The sequence below is a fragment of the Vigna umbellata genome, chromosome 8 (assembly GCF_029865625.1).
Source record: "Vigna umbellata cultivar VRB3 chromosome 8, Vumbellata_1.0, whole genome shotgun sequence".
Classification (NCBI taxonomy): Eukaryota; Viridiplantae; Streptophyta; class Magnoliopsida; order Fabales; family Fabaceae; genus Vigna; species Vigna umbellata.
The window spans coordinates 48,661,748-48,672,793 of NC_142172.1; the positions used below are offsets into that span (position 1 = coordinate 48,661,748).

Sequence of the window (11,046 nt, forward strand, 5' to 3'; positions counted from 1 at the left end):
CACCAAATACTAACTACTTATAGTGAAAGTGAGTCGTTAAAGGGGAGCTGTCATGAGGGACCAATTCAAACTATTAAATGCCTTTCGTTTTGATTTAAATGCTTTAAATTAGGCTTCCCCAGCTGGCCTTGTGACTTTCTTTTAGCACACTTTCGTAAACTCTTGCTTATTTTGTTTTCCTCCAAATGACCATAACCTTATAATCCTCTATTCCATTCTCCAACTACCGATTAAAATAATCTTGTACGTTCCACAATAGTATCCAACACTTGTTACCCCAAATAATGTCCTATTCTTTTACATTTCCCTCCCCGCCCAGTTGCCTATCTTGACGATAAAGTAACTCCAAAATGCTTTATTCATTTTATCTCTTTCTCTTTACTCATTTTTCTTCCTACTGTTTTCCGGGGAAGGGATCCATAAGTGTCCATCGTTGCAAGATTTCCATCCAATCGTCTTTCGTTCGAGGGTCAAGATATTTTGACTTTTCAATACTATTTTTTTTCTGTACATTTCGAACTCCAGCTTTTGGCACTTTCTGCTCAAGAATAATCCAAATTTGGCTTAATTTGCTACACCTCCACGTGTTCGTGGGGGCTGCTATACAAATCAAATTAACTCCATTGCATTACAACTATCATACATTCCTTTAATTTCTCATATACCGTATATCCGCAATTATACAATTACAGAAATCAAATTGTCTGAATAAGTTGATTCCAGTGGGGTGGACAGTAAGTGGGAAGAAGGAGACAGAATGAGAAGTTGCAATGAGAAGAGTACAACTTCATCACCACTTGCTTCACATCACCTCTTAATGCTTTTTTTCTTTTTCTTTTCTTTCTCTTTCCTTGAGAATTTCCTCGGCCATGTGATTTCTCAATGATGAGATTAACATGTGATGTTGTCAACACCAGCATGAAGTGCACGTTGCTGCTTTTGCAGCTAATTCGTGGTACCAAAAACTCTAGAGGGAAACAAAAACAAAAGCAAAAACAAAAAAAAAAGCTAGAAAACAGTAACCAGGGGAAAATGGTGATTTCCCCATTAATTCTTTTCGTGTATTCTACATTCAACTTTAGCTACCTTGCTTTACATCTCCAGAAAACGACAGTTTTGAAGAAACTCACAGGAGCGTCAAGTCTTTCTAGATGGTTCTGTTTTGCACTTGTTGATTTATAAATTCTTTTGAAGCGTCTCTAACATAAATGTTCCTCGGGTGAATTTGAGAGAGTAGTTCAAAGATAAATCTTTGCCCGATGCATTGGGTCTGGCAATTGACCGATGTCATGTAACAAAATTTATGACATGAATAATCAATAATAACTGTAACATGAATGAATGAATGAAACGTGCACACTATTGTTCCCTCATTTGACCCTGTTGGAATAATATAATATACTCGAACAACTAAGCATTTGCCAATTAAAAATTTCCCTACTGTCCAAAAGTAGGAGAAATGATGTACGTTACCCTATGATGCTCCGGACATATCTAGTTTTGTATGGTTTGAAGAGTCAAGATTCCTTGCTAATCTCTTTTTCTCTGCAAATGCAAATTAACAAGTGATTTTTACAGAAGCGTAGTTCTTGAGTTTTGAAGTGAAATGTGGTAACTTTTCTCATCTTGGCATTGTAATTATAAGCCTCATCGGTCAAGATTAAAACACGGTGTGTGCATGAACTGTGTCCCCATGTGAAGCTACTTGTACCTATTTTTCTAATGTGTAATAGCCAGCCATCTCATCTCTCTCTTATTGTTTATGATAGTCAATGCCGTGTACTATAACGTCTCTGAATTGGGTTGTAAACAGACGTAAAATTCGTGAAGGGTTGTTGAGTTTAAGGGAAACTAAAAAGGGAGATGGAGATTGGATGCATGCATGATGAGACGGAGATGTGGTAGTGATAGTGGGGTGGAAAAGTTGTAATGCACAGATAGCAGGATTTGACAGTGGCGGACAGTTTGAAAGGAAATTATAAGATAGAGGAAACGTGAGTCCCTTTCGATGCTTATAATGTAGGAATGATAGAAGTAAATCACAGTGAAAAAATAAATCTAACAAAGACTTTTCTTTTAAGAGCATATCATTATTATATTGAACATGTTCGGAGGACCACACCATCACCCACTTTTGGTCCTCAAATTCTCTCGTTTAGGTGTGGTGCAGGTTGTTGCAGTATGCAGAATCAAGTTATCTCCATCCAGCCGTTAATCTCACCATCCCATCTGTCTGTCTTTGCAAGTTTTTCCCTTTTTCTTTTCCGTTTCTCCTGGGAATGAGATCAGTTATGTAGTTCTCTTGATAAAAATTCAGACACCAAAACTGTTTATGCAATACCAGATTCATTTATACAACAAATGCTTTGATTTTGAGTAGTCTTTACTCATTTTTTGTGAATTCTGTAAACATATCTGTTACTATTACTGTGACGACTTAAAGGTAAAATCGAAAGGTTGCTAAAGAGACATTGACTTAATCACCTCCTAATAATGCATAAGCATCAAAACAGCAAAACCAGATATATATATATAAAAGAAAGACTTCAGGAACAGGATAAACATGATTGATTCTGCTTGGTCTTTCAATAATGAAGCGGGAAAAATATGGGTATATAACCAAGCTTAAGGGTTAATTATTACCATTAGCTATAGCATACTTGGTATGATAATTAAATTGTAACTGGTCCAAACAAAAAACAACACCCTTTGAAGTTAAGATGACAACAAAGGACATAATACATTACCAAGAACATGTTGACAACGACAGATGCATGCTTATCACAATTAGTTGTTGACCTTAAAGCTAAAATCTGAAAAAAAAAAAAGGAAAAATCCATGGTGGGTAAGCAAAACTTAAAAAAAAGTTGTTCCTTTTGGTTTATTTCTCTGATGCTGAAGACTGAAAGGACAGTATAGGATATCATAGCAGTAAATTTGTGTTCTTTGCGTGATGAAGCCAAAATTTGACTGCAATTAAAAATGCCAAAATAATTCTCTTGATTTTTGCACGTGGTGATGGTTGATGGCTGCTGATTGCTGACTGCTACCTACGTTCTGAGATGACAACTATGTATGTATGAATGGTGATTCTTTTTCGTAAAAGTATGAGTATCAGTATCTGATTCTTGTTCTTTTATTATTTATATTCATTCCTCTTTAAAGTTTGTTGATCCACACTCTCACATGATTCAGCCATAAAAGAACGAGACGATTCTCTTATTTCCTCTGACCTGATTTGCTTTTTGATAAATTCACAAGAAAAATAACCAAGATTCGTCTTTTTTCTGTTCCTTAATGCAGTAACGTAACACTACCCATTTGCCATTTAAATTAAAAAAATGAAATTTGCAGAAATTAACTTTTAAGAAATGCATGTAGTTGTATTTGTTGGGGCATTCGCAAAAGTTAATATAAAGAAATAAAAACTGAAAACAACGAGTGAGACAGACCTATAGGTACATGTTCGGCAAGTTCCAAGGAAAAAACTGGTAAACAATTGCAGGTTTGTCTTGGAATAATGCAAAATGTGTCTTTTCAATTATAGTTGGATTTAAAAGATGAAATCAGAATTAAGAATAATTAAATACAGTGTCTTTTCTTTTAACTCCTAATAAGAATAGATGTGTTTTAATTTTATGTTATATTCACTGGATATGTATTAAACGCATTATTGTTGACCCGCACATAGTTTTGAACTTTACAAGACACTTTATCCTTATTTTCAGACCAAAACCATATTTTTGTGAACACTTGTGTAGGAAAGGCAGTACATAATAAAATCTTCTTTTTTAGCTTTTTCAAATATTCGCTTTCTATTTTAGTTTTTAAATTTATTTTTTTCTCTGGAAAAAGGAGGAAAATATAATATAAATATATTGGATGCGTAGAATAAAATTTTCATGTAATTAATCTTCACATGTCTAATTCCATTATGTCTTAGTCAAAGTATCAAATTATAACAAAATCAAAATTTAAATATATAAAAATTTTATTTTTTGCAAAAAATATACTTAACAAATTAATATGTTCATTAAAAATAAGAATTTGAAGAGATAATACTCATATCATATATGAATAGTATGTTCATTAAACCTTTTGAGATTAGTCCTTTAACAAATTAATATTAACTATGAAGTGTGTTATATATTTTGTTTACTTTGAACACTTTCTTTAACAAATAAGAATTTCATAATATAACATCTCTAAAAATACATAACCAATGTGGATTTCATACTATTTTTGCATCTAGCAAAATTGGAGTTAGTATATCTTATTGTCTCAAACTTATTTAACCTCAAATATGTGAGCAAATGATTTTGGTCTCCATAAACATTTCACATCTAACTTAAATTCATAATTATTAGAGAGAAAAACGGTTTGACCCAATTATAATGAAATAGGAATAAAATAATGTGATATGATGACTTAATCTACTAATATAAATTTGAGATTCTTGATTAGTGTTTTTAATAACCTAATAGAAAACATAATTATTCTTTAACCATGTATTGTAATCTTTCAAATACTTCAATATCATTTTTCTAACTTTTTATTTGACATAGCAAAATATCTTTAACATATAATATTCACATAGAAGATTAATATTAAACTAAGAATCCAACCAGTTATATTTTTATAATTTTTAATTTAAAAGTTGAAAAAAAAACAAATATTTAATAAAAAATACAATTATAATTAAAAATCGTATAATCCAAATCCCATAAATTGATTTGATATGGTTTGCATTTTTTTTCTTTAAAACTGTTTCATACGTTTTTATATTTAACTTTTTTATCAGCAAAGTTGGTAAAGAAATCCAAAATTAAAATAAAATTCATATATTTATGTCATTAGATAGACAGAATATGCAATGTGATGACTTCTTTTGTATTTTTATTATTGAACAATTTTATCTTTTAGTAAAGAAAAAATAATTTATTTTGATCATAAAGTCTTACATTGACTAAAATAATACTAACTATATATAAGTGAGTGCAAATCTCATCTTACAAACCAATTTTATAAGGTTGAGTTAGACTTAAAGTTCATTTCTTAACACAGTATCTAGTCTCATATTCGAGATATATATTCCTCATAGACGTGTTGAATTAGGCTTAAAATTCACCTCTTAATAATATACATACACATTATTTTTATATATTTTAATGACTAACTCATTTATATTATTGTATAAAAGAAAAAAATTATGCACACAATTTTTTTAATTTTATAACCATTTTTTTAAAATTAAAACAATTATCTTATAAAATTATTTTTAAGTGGTATTTTTAAAATTTAGTCATTTTTTATTTGATTATTTTTCAAACTTAATTATTTTTTAAAGCTAAAACAGTTATTTACTATAAAAAGTTATCTATAAAATTATTATATATTTTTAAAAATATTTTATTTTAATATAATGAAAAATGTGAATACTATAAATGTACGTGTTTTCATTAATATTTATATAAAGTAAATTAAAAGTTATAGAAAATTTGAGAACCAAATAATGAAATGAACCAAAACAAAAAAAGGTTAATATTCAGAGATTTAAAAAAAATTATAAAAATATGAAAATATATTTGCCTATATATGTGTTTTCAACCACGATGAAAAATATAGTTGCCTGAAATTCAATGCTCCACCGTCGCTGTGGCTTGTCAACGATATTCGTAAAATATTTATGCAGTGAATATTATAAATATTTAAACATATATTTATAAAATGACTTTAGGTTCTATTTTTCAGAATTTTAAAGACGTTCCTTAGGTAGTTAGCAAAGAAAAATTATTAAAATTACAATGAAGTTGTATTAAAAAACATAGTTAGAGTGTGTTGATAAAATTGTATTAAATAATGTCCTGGAGACACAGTTGTCAACATTTCTAATGAGAATTCATAAAATATATAGATTAATAAAATAAAAATATATGTTTTTTATTCATAAAAATCAAATGCCAATATACAGAAGTTAACCTAACTCTCAATAAAAAAATGTTTGATAAAAGAAACACATTTACGTCATGTTAAAATTATGAAAATCGTTTGATACTTATTATTCTTAAACTAATTAGTTAAAAATATTTGATGTTCTCTCCTCTATCAAGTATAAGAAGAGGAACAAAACTCAATTAACTTACCTAATCAAAGTATATATTAAAATATATTTATTTAACTGGAGTTTCATTTTCGATTACTCTCTTTTATTTATTTATACTAAGTTCTAACAAATGATATTCTATAAATTCTTTTATTGAAATGAAATTAATAGAATTAAACATTACATAATAATTTTTTTAATTAATGTAAACTATTTTTTCTATTGTATATGAGATTTGAGGAAATATTAATTAAGCGTGCGTTTGGAAAGTTAATATTCAAGATTATTTTTGACTAAGATTTAAAAAATAAAAAGTAATGGTGTGGCAAATTTTGCTAGTGAAATATTTAGTAAACATGATTTACAATCGATTAATTTAATTATTTGTGAACGAAACTTAAGTGTATTTATATTTGTGGATGATTTTCTATAATTAATATATTAATTATATAATAGGATCAAGTTGAGTAATGAAGGAGTTGAATAGCATTAATTCAAAGAATATATGTAATGAACATGAAGAAGACATAACACTAAACTCACCGACACCATATAAATTAAAAAAAATAGCCGTTGTAGAAGAATCAGGAGGAGCATAAAATAATAATTATATTATAAATTTTAACTATGGTTTATTCGGTTTACTTGTATTATTATATTCAAAGGTTTGCAATTTCATGTCAGATTTGAATTTTGTTGTTTGTTTTTTATTGGGACACGTGTCAAAGCCACTGAACACAGCCATGATACTGTAAACAATAAGAAAAAAAAAACATTTTTACAATCTCACCCCATTCTATGGATATTTTTTGTTATCTGATTCTACTTGTCTCTGTTGTCTCCCAACAAGGAAAATTAATTTTAACCTCATTCTGTAATGGCTTTGATTAGTATTATTTACTTGAAAAACGTACCATAACTTTATCTTAGTACCATTTATTTTTCCAAGCTTTTATAAATAATATGTTCTCAGAAAATACTTACAAGTAAATGACACATAATTAAATTAAATTTGATTTTAATTTATTATATTCAACCCTATAAAGGAAAAGTGTAGCTAGGACCACTAGACATCGTATGAAATTGTTAAATATATATATATATATATATGTAAAAAGTAGGGATAGGATATAGAAGATAGATTTATGCCTGATATTGCATTGCACCAGCTTTTCCTGGTTGGACAATCCAAGGTACAATACTATCCATTATTTTTTTTACTATTATTATTAATATCTTCATAGCCAGCTGTGTATCTTCATTAATTAGGTTTTATATATATTATTAGTAACTAGTAAAACATCATTATCTATCCATTAAAAAGTGTTTGAATCGTTTTCTTGGTGTTTGAAAAGTAAACCATTCAAATTTATGCCATACAAGCATTTATACAAACATATACTGTGCATATGGGGAAATTATCAACCTCTTATACTTTACTTCATCTTCATTATGACTTGTGTGCAAGTTTAGGCTCCACCCTTTTCTTTTAGTTAGTCAATAATACCACCAAATGCCGCTGTCATCTTCCAACTAGCTTTTAACTAATTTTGGCATAAAATTTGTGATTAATTGTAATTTGGGATACAATTTTGAACCCTTTGTCGTCCTAATTCGTTTGCATTTTTCTTCTTTCATTGAAAAATGAGACAGCATCGTACGTCATGATCTGCAATATTTGATTTGAGAGAAGAATATATATACATGTATAGAGTGGAGGTAAATGATTTAGGGTGAATTGAATTCGTATTAGTTGGAGTGAGTGATGTAAAGAAAGAGAAGAACATAGAGAGAATGGAAGCGGAAATGAATAAAATATATAGTTGCATACAGCTGTGATGATGAAAAAGGCAACGGTGTACTGTTTAATGATTATGTTTGATGATGAAAATTTTAGTAGAATTGAGAAAGAGATTGGCGTATGTGTTTGTATGCAGTATGATATATGAAGATGAGAAGGATGGAAGGATTTGATGATTAAGTTAGTATATAGAAAAATTGTTTTTGTGTGTGTGTGAGAGAGAGAGGGCATAACATAATTAGGGAGGTGTGGACCACGTGCATGATGAAATGCTTCAAACAAGCACAATGTCTTCCCTCAGCCGCCGGGGCCCGCGACCACATTAAAAAAAAGCAATTTGGATATTATGTTAAGTCTTTTGTCCGCTCCATTATGTCTTCACAACTTTCAACAAATTCACAGTAAAACTATTATCAATGTTACTTTGTTTATTCTCAACCGTTGCCTGTGTTTCATCGTTTCCATAGAACTTACAAAGGTCAAACTTGGCTCTACAAGGAGTATATTTGATGGTAGTTTTGTTTTTCACATGGGGGTTTGTGCGGTTTGATTAACATACATAGTTTAAGCAGATCATATCGTTAATCTAAACTTCCTCTATGTATTTTAAAATTGGAGTTTAGGTGAGAGACTGGGAAATTAATGATATTAATGATACCTAAACATGTACGCTTGTTCAATAAATTATAACACTCCTCCGCGTGTTATTGCAGATGTGACTGCTCAGCTACAGATCAGTAAACATATGTTGACAGAAAGATGAATCAACAACAAAAGGAAACATGGATCTCTGACAGTGGTAGCTGCACCTTGTAACAGGGCATTTAATTTAATTGTAATGGACAAATTTAAGTTTATATGGCTTTATACATTAATTTGAATCCATTCCTAGAGCAATAAGATTTGTATTATTCATGGCATTTACGTAGATTTCATGCTTCTTGCAGATCCGACATATAACACGAAAGATGGCACAAATGCCCCATCATGGTTTTTTAGTCCCGTGATTTCTGTGCTACCCAGTTGGAGAAAATCTGATACAATATTGCAAGGGTTCATCTTTAGTTCAAACTGTGCATGCATCAATGATAATAGTAAAAACTGAAGGTATGGTTAACCTTTTTGTCTGAAAAATTGTGAGCCACTGCTAACATGGATATATCTTACATATATATCCCAATTTCCCTTCTTCTTTCCCACTTCAGGCCCCTCACGCAGTATATTCTACAAAAGTCATTGTGATGCTATTATTATTATTATTTTCAATCACTCAATCATGTTGGTGGACAAAACATAAAAGTATAGCATGTCGTTTTCATTCCAATATTTTTATGTACACTTTAATAATCCATATGCTTTGCATCTGTATGCCAGTAAGTTTCGGACTTCAACTCATTGATTTCCCCGGGAACACTATTCTTTTATTTCAGTACAGCCAAACCCTTTATCACTTTATTGCAAAGCCTTACGGTAATTCTACTGCACATTAGATGTTTGGTTGGTAAATTTTCAGATTAAATCATGCTTTAAAAAAGTTTGATATGAAGTCATGTGATTATCATGTGTTTTCTTGAAAAGGTAATAAGAGAAAAGCAGGGTTAGGAATAGAAACATTGAACATTTTAGATGGATGCATTATAAAATGAATTGTATTGTGGAGATGAAATACGTGTAGCTTTAGTAGAAGATTTTAAGAAGAAGAATAATGGGAATGATCAATAATTGAAACATTACTATCTTAAAAAGCAAGCTAAAGAAAACATATTTTAATAAAATGATTGGGTTGGGGTGTTGAAGATGGAGATATATTGTATGAAAATTGGACCCATATGCCTCGTTTTTGTTCTCCCACGTGGAGTCTATTGCTCTCATTTTTATTATATTTCAAATGGAAACCTAATCATCACAGGTCACACTCTCTTTCTCTTGTGTCCTTAACGAACCAGACGAGAACTTTCCTCTGTTTTGGTTGAAGAAAAGTCTTTGGCTTCCTCCAATTTTCAAAACGTATCAAATTACTGCAACTCATTCACCTCACTTCAAAATTCTCGCTCGCTTGGTATCCTATGTTTCTCTTTTTTTACTTTCTCACCTCATCAAATACCCCAATTTCAAAAAGTTAATCATGGATTGACCCAAAATCAAGCTTCATACAAATTTTCAAATTTTGCTTGCACTTCATAAAGTTCTTTAATACCCCCATTCTCATTTTTTAAAACTTGCAATGATTTGTTGTATGTGCAAGCAAACTGCAATTTCAATTATTTCGTTTTCAGTGGTTTACAGAAGTTGTTTGTGAGTGCGGAGATAAGGACGCCAATCAATTCATAAACTTCCTAAGAAAAGCAAACATTGTGAAACATATTGTCATGTTCTGATTATTCCAAAATCACAGTGAATTGACTACTTCACCCTTCACCTTTTCTTTCAACAGATATGTCTGTTTTTAACCCTGTCCCTGAGATCCATGAACCCCACTTTTCATGAGGCTGCTATGCTATATTTCCTTAGCTTTGCTTGTGTGGAACTAACTAATGTTCTAACTAAGAGTTATAATTGAGGCACCAAAGCAAAAAATAGGAATTACACAGTTAACACAATTGCCTTGCAACTAAGAATCATCTGTCATTGAAGCAACAACTGTTGCAATTGCACATAAAAGTATCTGAATTTGACAAAAAAAATGTTTAAAAACTTGTGTAGTATATAACACATTAAAGTATGAGGAGAATAGTCAATCCCAAAATATTAATAGTCCATAAAGTAATAAAGAGAAAGTGACCCACCCAAGGTTGCAATGCAAGTATCAAACTTTATCAACACATTCACCAAATTTGTCCTCATGCCTCCTAAAATGTGGAATCAAGTGGGGGCACACCACAACTAACTTAGGTGCCATTCCTTAAATGTTTATAATCTTCTTTCCAATCCATCGAGTTTCCACTAAAAATGCTTTCATAAAATCTATTTTTCATAACGTCTCTCCACAGAGAACAATACCCAAAAAATAAGTAGAGAATCTGAATTCGACATTTGATGTTATGTTAACTTTTATTTATGGATTTTGGAGTAAAACTCAGAAATGGACTAAGATAAAATACCGGGCTTAAATTTCATCCATTTCAAATTAATAACTAAGATA

General features: G+C 30.3%; 1 long non-coding RNA gene across 1 annotated transcript; it reads left to right on the forward strand.

Moving 5' to 3' along the window:
* Nucleotides 1–7,228: 7,228 nt before the first annotated feature.
* LOC124847146 (uncharacterized) lies at nucleotides 7,229–9,359 on the forward strand. Its single transcript, XR_007029602.2, has 3 exons — nucleotides 7,229–7,296; nucleotides 8,618–8,739; nucleotides 8,852–9,359. It is a non-coding gene; the product is annotated as an uncharacterized LOC124847146 (long non-coding RNA).
* The last annotated feature ends 1,687 nt before the right edge of the window (nucleotides 9,360–11,046 follow it).